This window comes from Chlorocebus sabaeus, chromosome 25 (assembly GCF_047675955.1).
Source record: "Chlorocebus sabaeus isolate Y175 chromosome 25, mChlSab1.0.hap1, whole genome shotgun sequence".
NCBI lineage: Eukaryota > Metazoa > Chordata > Mammalia > Primates > Cercopithecidae > Chlorocebus > Chlorocebus sabaeus.
In genome coordinates this window covers 66569188-66578971 of record NC_132928.1, presented here as the reverse complement: position 1 = coordinate 66578971, position 9784 = coordinate 66569188, and the positions used below count along the sequence as shown (strand labels likewise).

Below are 9784 nucleotides of genomic sequence, written 5' to 3'. Positions count from 1 at the left end.
ACAAAGGACTAATATCCAGAATCTACAACAAACTGAAGTCAGTAGGAAAAAAACCAAACAATCCCATCAAAAATTGGGCTGAGGACATGAATAGACAATTCTCAAAAGAAGATATACAAATGGCCAACAAACATATGAAAAAATGCTCAACGTCACTAATGATCAGGGAAATGCAAATTAAAACCACAATGCGATACCACCTTACTTCTGCAAGAATGGCCATAATCAAAAAAAAAAAAAAAAAAAAAAAGTAGATGTTGGCATGGATGCGGGAACACTTCTTCACTGCTAGTGGGAATGTAAACAAGTACAGCCACTAACAGCCACTATGGAAAACAGTGTGGAGATTCCTTAAAGAACTAAATGTAGAACTACCATTTGATTCAGCAATCCCACTACTGGGTATCTACTCAGAGGAGAAGAAGTCATTATTCGAAAAAGATACTTGCACACTTATGTTTGAAGCAGCACAATTTACAATAGCAAAATTGTGGAACCAACCCAAAATGCCCATCAGTCAATGAGTGGAAAAAGAAATTGTGGTATGTATATATAATGGAATACTACACAATCATAAAAAGGAATGAATTAACAGCATTTGCAGTGACCTGGATGAGACTGGAGACTATTATTCTAAGTGAAGTAACTCAGGAATGGAAAACCAAACATCATATGTTCTCACTGATATGTGGGAGCTAAGCTATGAGGATGCAAAGGCATAAGAATGACACAATGGACTTTGGGGACTTGTGGGGAAGAGTGAGAAAGGGCTGAGGGATAAAAGACTACAAATACGGTGCTGTGTATACTGCTGGGGTGATGAGTGCACCAAAATCTCACAAATCACCACTAAAGAACTTACTCATGTAAACAAATACCACTTGTACCACAATAACTTATGGAAAAAAACCCTGCATGTCATTTCTGGGGTAACAGCTAAAAGGATTGAATAAAAGGATATGACTTACAAACTAGCAAGAGACAAACATTGAAATGATAAAAAAATCTGAAAATGGAGAAAGATAGAAGGTACAAAATAAGACAGAAATTTAAGTCCAAATGTATCAGTAATTATGTATATAAATAACTAAATATATAAATTAAAAGTCAAGATTTGTCAGACTGAAATTTAAAAAAAGAAGCTCTACTTTATACCAAAATGGTTATGAATATAAATGCAAATGAAAACAATGAAATCATAAGGCATTTCTCAGTTAAATCACAGTTACTGAGATGATCTAAAATATTTCAATATTACTCCCAAAACATGGACTTGAAATATATAAAGTGAAAATTAAAATAACTCTAAGAAAAAAGTGACATCTAGAATCGCATTGGAAAATGTTTCTTTACTTATTTATGTTTATTAATAATTGATAGATTCAATTAGAAATCAGTAAGTACATGGAATGTTTAAACAATACATCTGATGTATGTTTAAAATCACCTGTGTATATAAAAAATCACCATGTGTTTAAGGAAGTTTCCCAGAAAAGCTGTTACAAGAAACTAGTTGTTTAAAATTTATTGACTTGAACTTATTCACATGGCCACATCTAGCTGCAAGGGAGTCTGGGCAGCCATGTACCCCTCTAAATATTTGGGACTCCACTACTTTGAAAGAAGGAGAAATTTATATTAGGAATCAACCAGGACTCTCTGGCATAGATACTACTATAAAGATAGAGAGCTAAGATTAGTTTGATGCGGCCGGGTGCGGTGGCTCAAGCCTGTAATCCCAGCACTTTGGGAGGCCGAGACGGGCGGATCACGAGGTCAGAAGATCGAGACCATCCTGGCTAACTCAGTGAAACCCCATCTCTACTAAAAAATACAAAAAATTAGCCGGGCGAGGTGGCAGGCGCCTGTAGTTCCAGCTACTTGGGAGGCTGAGGCAGGAGAATGGCGTAAACCCAGGAAGCGGAGCTTGCAGTGAGCTGAGATCCGGCCACTGCACTCCAGCCTGGGCGACAGAGCGAGACTCCGTCTCAAAAAAAAAAAAAAAAAGATTAGTTTGATGCTCAGTACCCTTAATATTCAATAGGCTACACTTAAATAAAATTTAATTGGTACAAACATTATTATAAATATAAGTGAAAATGCAAAGTTTAAAATCATGTGGCAGTACTACCTTAAAAGATGATTCTACAAACAGTCAGAATATGCCAATGCTATTTTTTTAAAGATTATATTTGAAATGAATTAAATGCACTTGCATTCATACATTCTTGTAGAGGAATTCAAAATGCTCCTCCCTGCCTCATCTATTTATGAAAACGAGTTTGAAGAAAACTGGCTCAGAGAATGATACCAACAAAAGATTTTTCAGGATCTGGCCCCTGCCTCATCTCTCACACTTTTCCACACCTTTTTCCTGCACTGTTGCATTTCTCCATAGACAGTATGAATTCTCAAAGTTCTAGGTCTTCTGTGTTTTTCTCTTCCTGGCTCCTTTTCCCTACGTCGGCCTTTTGTTCCCATTGGAGAAGCAGGAGTGTGCCAAGAGGGTAGGTAGGCAACCTTATTTTTCCAGAGGTAATTAGGCATACTTTTCTCTCTTCCCCCTAATTCACACATGTAAAACATATAGTACACTTGACATTACTAGTATCATCATCATTAAGTCTTTGAACTGTAACCATTATTATGTTGCCATTTAAAAAAATCTCAGTACCCTTGCACTGTTTGTCTATTTCCCCGAATGGTGTGCATACTGCTTGATTGGAGGGACTTATTTTATTACCATTCTTGGTATCTTCAGCATATAGCACAGTGCCTGGCTCACAAGAAGTGTTCAATACATGTATGTCACATGAAGTATTAATTAGAAAAAAAAAAAAGCAAGTTAAATAAGCTTCCTTAGGAACTTAGGTCACTCAATGTTTTAATTTTCCTAAGTAAACACTAAAGTACTCTTTAGTGCTTCTCTTATCAAACTGAAAAGATGAGAGCATTTTAAAAATAATGCCAAATGCCTTACTAATATTTTGAGTTGGGAAACCATAGTTGACACAGTGTACCATGCTTGTTGTGGTCATCTCACATTCACTGTAGGTTGATTCATTTCCATCCTTTTATACTCCCTCAACTGGCTCATTTTTTATTTAAATCTGAGCTTTTTTCCCTTTGTCTTCCCATTTTGTATTGAAATAAACACTTTGTGAGCTTGTCAGTTTCCCGAAAACCAGCAGCCTTGACAAGAGAAGGGCAATGAGATGCTAAGGATGCTTTGTTTCTAGCAGCGATGGTTTGTGCCAGGAAAGAAGGTTGGACAGGCCTCTTTATTTCTGGTTATAAGGCTTCAGCCTTCAGTCACACAGTGATCAGATAACAGCAGTGGCCACCCTTATGGAGGAAAAAGTACACAGAGTTATTTTGTGTACTTACCGAGGAAAAAGTACACAGAGTTATCATGTGAACTAATACACTCCTAATCTCTCCATCTGTTTAATGGGTAACTTTATACAATAGTGGATCTCCATAGAGACATAGTCCTGCAATATTCACGCCACCTGGCAAACTAAACATCTACTTCTTTTCCCCTACTCTGAAGGCTGAACAGGGACTGCATTAATTTGCTATGGCTTCTATAACAAAGTACCACAAACTAGGTGGCTTAAAACAATATAAATTTATTCTCTTACAGTTCTGGAGGCCAGGAATCTGAAATCAAGATGTTGGCAGGGCTGTGCTCCCTCTGGAGGCTCTAGAGGAAGATCTCTCCTTGCCTCTTCCAGCTTCTGATAGCTCCAGATATTCCTTGGCTGTGGCAGCATAATTCCAATTTCTGCCTCCATCTTCTCGTGACCATCTCTCTGTGTCTGTTGCTGTGTTTTTTCTCCTCTCACAGGGACAGCAATCACATTGGATTAAGGTTTACCCTAATTCAGTATGAACTCATCTTAACTTGATTACATCTGCAAAAACCATATTTCTAAATAAGGTCACATTCACGGGCACCAGAGATTAGGACTTTAACATATCTTTTTGAGGTCTTCAATTCAACCCATAACAGCAACTTTGAAAGAAGTCCTGTGAAGCCCTTCACTTTTAGGTCAGTGTCACCCACTTTTTATTTCCAATATTCACAAATACATAATTTGTAGATTTTTACATTAAAAATTGCTGTTATCTTAATCTTTACTGTATTCACTACTAGGAGTCACACTATTTTAATTACCAAACATGTCTTGTTAATCTATTATTACAAAATTTCCAGTAATATGACGTGTCTTAATGTACCATCTTCGCCATTTGATTAACTTATTTCTGTTGCCGATACCCTAATTATTCCAGATTCTTGGGCTTGTCATCATCACTGATCCCTCTGTTTCCCTTGATACATGTATCCATTACTAAGCCCTCTTAACTGCCTGCCTCATTACAGTATCCTCTGCTTCCTTTTCTTCCTTAGTATCAATGCCATCCTCCTTTTGATTCCTTATGTCTAAACCATGATAATGGACTCCTAATTGATTTCTCTACTTTGGTCCCTTCTCACAGTACCAGATTAATCTTTGTGTCATTCCATTGATTAAAACCTTCCAATAGTGTGTCTTTGCTTGAGAAATAAAATTCTTTAGCCTTAGAATTCAATGTTTGATATGGAAATGCACCTCTAGTTGTGGCAGGGGTGACAAAAGGATTCAGACTGCAGATTTTTTATAAGTATTGTGTAATGAAAAATTATATTGACATCGGTGAACACCGTGACCTCCAATGTCCCCATCATCAAAGAAAAATTAAATTTTGTCACCATCTACTATCAAAGGTAGAAAACAGAAATCATTATAACTTAGAAATAAATTGAATAAACACTGATATAAAAGATTTCTTATTCATAATCATGTCTAATATTTAGTGAGTATGAAATTGAGATTTGCTTATTGCAAGAAATCTGGAATATTTTCTAGAGTTCTGGAAACTCTAGAAAGTTCTGGAAAAATAGTCCAAAAAATCATTGTAATCTCATCAACCTATTATCATTTTGAAATACTCCTGTCTGCTCTTCAAGGAGAAAAACTTGCTAATGAAATGCTTCTATTTTGGCCACTGGGTACCTCCCTTTTTTATTATCCCTAACCCATTTGTCTCAGCCTATTTTTTTTTTTTTTTTTAACTCAGCCAGCCCATGGTCATTCTATGCCCAATATTTTTTACAAATCCTCTTCTTATGCCTGGGAGCTGGGTTTTAGAGGCTTCCTCTTCCCAAACCCATCTTTAGAAGAACTGGGGTCTTAGAAAATTTCCAAAGCATCCCAAGTTTTACTGCGGTACCCGAAGAAGAGAAAGGAAGTGGGGAGGATACCAACCAGCAGCACCTGTGAACCTTATAGAAGAGATCTTCCAGGTGTGGGGTGCAACAGTATCAGAGAGGAGGGCCGTGCCCACTCCCCAGCAAAACCCACAGGTCTCCCCAGAAAGCCTGACCTTCTTTCTTGCTTCAAGGGAGCCAAGACCAACTACCCTAAGTAGAGAATCTGATGTCACCACCAATGTTTTATCATCTTATCTGATGCAATCCCTGAAATTGGCAAACTAAAGATTCCCTTAGCTTCAAACTTCATTTAGTCTTCCCTCTATTAAAGAAGAGAAGCCTGGGAATGGCTTGGAAATGCAAACAGCTGAATCTGAAGCTCTTAAAGGATAGAAGCAACCAGGGCAGAGCACCTGTGAGTGTTCCCCGACACCACATCCTGGAGGTGAATTTACTGGTTTTTGTGCTCTTCACTGCTGTGTCTCTCCCCTTACTTCCATCCAATTCTCATTTGCTCCATCTTTGGCATGGGGGCAGCAGTTCAGGGGCTATGGACTAAATGTTTGTGTCTTCCCAAAATTCATATGTTGAAACCCAATCTCCAATGTGATGGTATTTAGAGGTGGGGCCTTTGGAAGGTGATATAGGTCATGAGGGTGGAGCTCTCTCTCATGAGTGAGATTAGTGCCTTAGAAGAGAGGCCCCAGAGAGCGCCCTCCTCCCATTTGTCATGTGAGGACACACAAGAAAATGGCCATCTGTGAACCAGGAAACACTTTCATCAGACACCAAACACTGTTGGCACCTTGGTATTAGACTTTCCAGCCTACAGAATTGTGAGGAATAAGTTTCTTTTGTTTATAAACTGCCTAGTTTATGGTATCTTGTTATAGCAGCCTTGATGGACTAAGGCAAGAAACTACACCTACTGAGTTATTTCTCAAAGATGTTGCTGAGAAGAAACCTGAGCCCTTTAAGATTGTACACCTTCTCACATCTGTTAATTTCTAAAGAAGTGCTAGAGCCAGGGATTCCGCTCCAGCCCTTGGTCATCCATTCTGGAATTCTGGCACTGCCATGGTTGGGATCATTTATAATTAAAACAGAGAAAAGAAGAAGCCAAATTTACTTTAAACACAATAAAGTCAGAATTGTTATTTTTGCAAGCAGAATTAAAGGCAGGTTTTGTTTTTACAAGGAATATGCAAGTTAGTCGGTATGGTTAATGGGAGAAAATTTCTGATTAAGCGAAATGTGTTACCATTTTCAGTAAATTAGGAAGCAATGTGATGGAAAGAGTGTGTTAAAGTGGAAACACCTACAGCCCATCCCACATCATTACACTCCCTTTTACAACACCTACACACCCTCAGCCATCGTCCACTTCCTCTCCTCATACCTAGGACCAATGCACATCATTCCCTGACTCTAAATTCAGAAAATGCTGGGCCAAGGAAAATTCTTTGGAAATTCAGTGGACGCTTGAGATGGCAGAATTGTTGAGACTCAACAAGGGTTTTGGGACCAGGTTTTGTTATTCCCTGAAGCATGGGCGGTAAAGATGGCGAGGGTCCAAGAGAGGATGAAGAACTGCAGAGAGGATGATCAAGGACAGGAAGACAATTAGGGAATGAGAGGGCTTCCACTTTGAAACACCTGAATCTTTAGGCCACTTGTATAGTCAAAGGAGAACTCACTGTCACTTAACATCATGGTAATGATACCATCCAGTCTCATGATTCTATTTTGCCTAGAGACAGTTTTTAAAATCATTCAATATAGACAATTAAACCTGTGTTGGAATTCAGTTGCATGGACTAGGGAAATAACCATAGGCTTGGAATTAGGCTATGGCCAGAATTTCAGTTGAGTACTTGTAGTTAAAGTGATTCTTCAGGCCTTGGGAAAACTTGTTGTAGTTTCTGAGTCTGACATAGGGTGGCGCTCCTAAATCACTCTCTGTGTGCTAAAACCTTTGCGCAGAAACTCAGAACATTGGAAATGTCTGGGCCCTGGGCATGAACCTCAATGGGGTAAGTCAGAGGAGAGCGTGAGCTCCTGTTTGGCCCAACAAGTAGGACGTCTCTTCTTTCCTTCATCTTTCTTTTACATGTAACATTTGCTTCTCCTAATGCCCACAACATGCTGTTTCATTAAAGGGGGTTTTCATTTTTCTTAAGATGACTCGGCTGAAGTTATTTTTTGCATGCTAGAAGTTAAGAAACATTAAAAACCATGCCACATGATTGAACTCTCTCTTCTTGGTTGCTAAAATGAAATAAAGACTACTTTTCTCTGTCGGTCAAAAAATTGTTTCTAGAGGGTTCTGCCTGAAAGTTCCTGTCAACTCTTCATTCTGAACCCTAGAAGCCATTTTGACGTTAAATTCATAAAATGTGATAATAGAGGGAAAGGACTTTTTTAAAGCCATAGAATGCCAAATAAATGTGACTTGTGATGACCGTCATTATACAATTTACCTAGGCATGGGATTTAAGTTCTTTTAAATTGCTAGGGGTTTTCTTACTATCGTTTCACTCATTTTGGTCATCGATTCCCTCTTGAAAATGCTTGTTTTCCACTTCCTAATTTGCTGATTCTTATCCTTAACTGAGAGAATGAAGGTGAACAAGAGCTGAGTTGTTCTTCCTTCTCTCTGTTATCTGTCAAGATGATGTCCCTTCCTAAGCCGTGGAACTATCCTTTCTGTCTGTCTGAATATTGGACAATAGCCTATTCCCACTGAGAGAAAGAGCCTCCATGGCTCTCTTTAGCGTTTTCCTTCTGCCTCATCTGGCTCCAGACTTTGGCCTTACTAATACCTGTCCTCACAGCCTAGGCCACATTGGATGTGGCTGAACTTCTTTTGTTTTTTGCTACTTGTAATTGAAGCACACTTCGGAGCACTACATGCATCCACTTTGGTTTGTTTTGTGCTGATCTGTTTTCTTCCCTAATTTTCTATTATTTTGAAGAACTCACTGTCTTTAGACATGTCTCTAAGTTATATATTGCTCTTTTCTGAACTTAAATCAGCCTTCCTAAAGACCCAACTGACCACACAGGATCACCTTCTTTTGTGTTAATAAACTCCCAGACCACAATTTTTTTCCTACATTTCTCTTTCTTGAGCATCAATATTTGTATTTAATTCTATTTCTCTAATTAGTTCTTTTTCTTTGTTAAGTCCTCAACTGTTAGTTTATAGTAGCAATTTTCCTTCATATTTCTGAGAGCTAAACTTGTGAGCCAGGAGAAAAATATATGATTTTAAATTTAAAGACTTACTAATTCAAGTAAAGCTCCTAGCACTGTGATCTAAGGCCTAGGCTCTCTGTGGACCTGACTACTGCTAGTGCAGGCAGCTCTTTGCTTGACAGTGTTAGATGTTCTGAGGTCCCTCACCTGCTCTTGCTTTAAACAAAGCCCCGTTTCTTACAGTATTCATGAGAGAATCATTCCAGGGGTGTATCTGTGTGTACGTGCTCCTCACAGGTAAGCAAGGGAAGACAACAGAGCAGGGCGTGGGGTGAAAGGAGAGAGCTGCTACACCTTGTTCAGAACCTCATTCTGCCCGCAGCCTGTGTGCCTGTGTCCATGTCCCTGGAGATTTCTCCTCCCTTAGTTCCCATGGGAGAGGTGTTTCTGCACCACACAGATGCTTCCTAAGTGTGTGATTTCAAGCTTGAGACAGCCAGGCTGAGAGAGGCTGGCATTTATAACTAGATTCAGCTGCCTGTTATAGCTATAATGGGCTTTCAGAGACCAGATGGCGGCCCCTTTGGCCAGCCTACATCTGGCTGAGAGTGCAGGGAGGCACGTAGCTGGCTGGGGTGCAGGAGGTGTCCCTTTGGGGAAAGTGACGATGACAGGAATTTAAGGGAGTGTTTATGCCACATTCTGCATGTGTCTGAGATACTCATCTCCACTCCTGGCACCCTGCCTTCCTCCTCCCCTCTTCCCCCTGACCCCAGTGCACAAAGACCAAAGCTCAAACCAAATATCCGACTCCAGTGCCTCTGATTTCTGTTTCCCTGTCTGTGATGGCAGAATACAGGGCTTTCCTTAGAGAAAACTCGCAAAACTTCCAATTAAACTTAGTCAACATATGTGCTGACAATCAGTGTACTCACAGTGATGGCCTTTGGTCCAACAAACAATCTAAAACACCAGATCTACTTCCCATTGACCATGGAGATGTTGAGAATATCTTGGATGTTATCAAGCCACATGCAGTCAGTGACATGCAGGTATCCTGTAAAATCTGACATGTGGAAATCAGGTTTGGAATGTATTTTCAGGAATGTACCTATTGTGAGGAGCCACAGATTTTCAGAGTAGTGAGATACTTTAGCATTCCTGTCCTGTTTACCTCATTTTCTGGGACTGGAACTGAGATGCAGACGTATAAAATGACCTGCCCACAGTGACCTGGCTGAAACCAGAGCTAGGATCAAAATCCAGATTTCCAGCTCATCACTTGGTATTTTTTGTTTTTACCCAAAGCACACCTAAACTTATACTTTC

The 9784-nt window shown here is 39.4% G+C and overlaps 1 protein-coding gene across 2 annotated transcripts in view; it reads right to left on the bottom strand.

Moving 5' to 3' along the window:
* The window catches only part of CCDC190 (coiled-coil domain containing 190), a 109925-nt gene that overhangs the window by 15564 nt on the left and 84577 nt on the right, over positions 1–9784 (bottom strand). The window lies entirely within an intron of this gene.